We start from the raw sequence: 1,945 nt of genomic DNA, 5'->3' as shown, positions 1-1,945 counted from the left end.
AAGTAGTAGTAGTAGTAGTAGTAGTAGTAGCGATGATGATACTGGTGGTGATGTGATAGTGGTAGTGGTCGTGATGGTGGTGTTGGTAGTCGTGGTGTTGGTGGTGGTGGTGGTGGTGCTGATGCTGCTACTGGTGATAGTGTGGTCGTGGTCGGATGATGGTGTTGTTAGTGGTGATGGTACTGTTATCCCTAGTTTTGGCAATAGCGACAGTGGTGATAATAATGGGGGCAATGGTGGTGATTTCTTTCTTTTTCTTTTTTCTTTTTTCAGTGGTTTTAACACAGACGAAGATAAGAATAGAAATTAAGACATTAAATGATCGTAATAATGATGGTTTTGACTTGTTGATGTTTATGGATGTTGATGATTCAGATGATGATCGCCACGACGACGACGACGACAGGTAGTTTCGGAATATTCAACCTGGAAGAAATCAATCGGAAATTGGTGTCTTATGCAATGGCAGTGAAATTCAGCCTATAATTAGGTCTTCCTCAAAAGGACATTCAAATTGCTGGGAGATAAGAGGAGAGTAGTTGACACGAGATCCTAGCTCAGTCGCCTTCATCAGTATGACAACTGTCCGACCTTATCTCCTGCAGTAAAAGAACTTAGACTTATAACAAAACTGAGTAGAAAATAGTTATTGCCTACTCCAGACAATAAGCCTATCTATTTCCTTAATGTCAAGTCAGTTTTGGAGGATTCTTGACTCTTCTCAGATGAAGCTGGCCATAATTTCCATTTGACAATTATGTATGATACATCTTTTAGAAGTGAAGATAATTTTAATATATCAACAATATTTTAGAGTAATTTTTTTTTTTTTGTTAAATACTGGCATTTGACAATGTTATTCGAATACACGCCATTGCCTATTTCGAGTTATTCCTCTTAAATCATTTTTGTTCAAATTGTGAAAATTAACTAGGCCATAACTGTTTCCTTCTCTGTTTTGTATTCGTTGAAGTCATTTGGTAGCTTAAGATAAGGTCGGACAAGTGTTACGCTGATGAAGACAATTGAACTAGAAATATATGCCCACGCCTATCTTTTTTGACTAATTCTTGAATCTTGAGATCATCTCCCTTTTCAGATGGAGTTAGTTTTCATAATAACCATTTGGCAATTTAGATACGTCTTTCTGAGGCAGCGGAAATTTTTTTGTAACATATTTAACACACCGGTGTCTGTCTACAATTGCCAAAACCTTTCGCTGAAACATATAAAAGAATGTGTGTGTGTGTGTGTGATGGCATATAACTCAGTGGTTAGAGCATCAGATTTACAATTGTGTGGTTGTGAGTTTGATGCCCAGACTGGGCTGTGTGTTGTGTTCTTGAGCAAGACACTTTATTTTCTGTTGCTCCAGTTCACTCAGCTGTAGAAATGAGTTGCGACGTCACAGGTGCCGAACTGTATCAGCATTTGCCTTCCTCTTGGATAAAATCGGGGGCGTGAAGAGGGAAGGCAGATATGCATGGGCGACTGCTGGTCTTCCATAAACATTCTTTTATGATGCTTTATTCACTGATCTTGGTTCTGATTTTGACTAGGGCTTCCAGCCGAGTAAACAGGCAGAGATATAGTGAATATTTTAAAATTCGATCGTCAATGATAGATTCAACTGAAGATAACCAATCGGATTCGCCCTCACTCACGTGATCCGAAAAGTTTAAAACTGCTGTATTGAATTATCCTTCATTCCTCTAACGGTCTCCGTAGAGATAAGTAAGACAGAATTTTCCTAAACATCTCTGCTTGTAAACATTCAATGAAGCTCTACATATCGCTGATAGCTTACCGGTTGCTATTTCTAGTAATGACCGTAATTCGTGTACATCCGCTTTGTATATTTATAATTCTACTTTTTATGGTGCTTATAGTCTTGCTGGATAGTAATATTTTATATATATATATATATATATATATATATATATAT

Source organism: Octopus bimaculoides, chromosome 13 (assembly GCF_001194135.2).
Source record: "Octopus bimaculoides isolate UCB-OBI-ISO-001 chromosome 13, ASM119413v2, whole genome shotgun sequence".
NCBI lineage: Eukaryota > Metazoa > Mollusca > Cephalopoda > Octopoda > Octopodidae > Octopus > Octopus bimaculoides.
Note: the sequence above shows the minus strand (reverse complement) of the source record.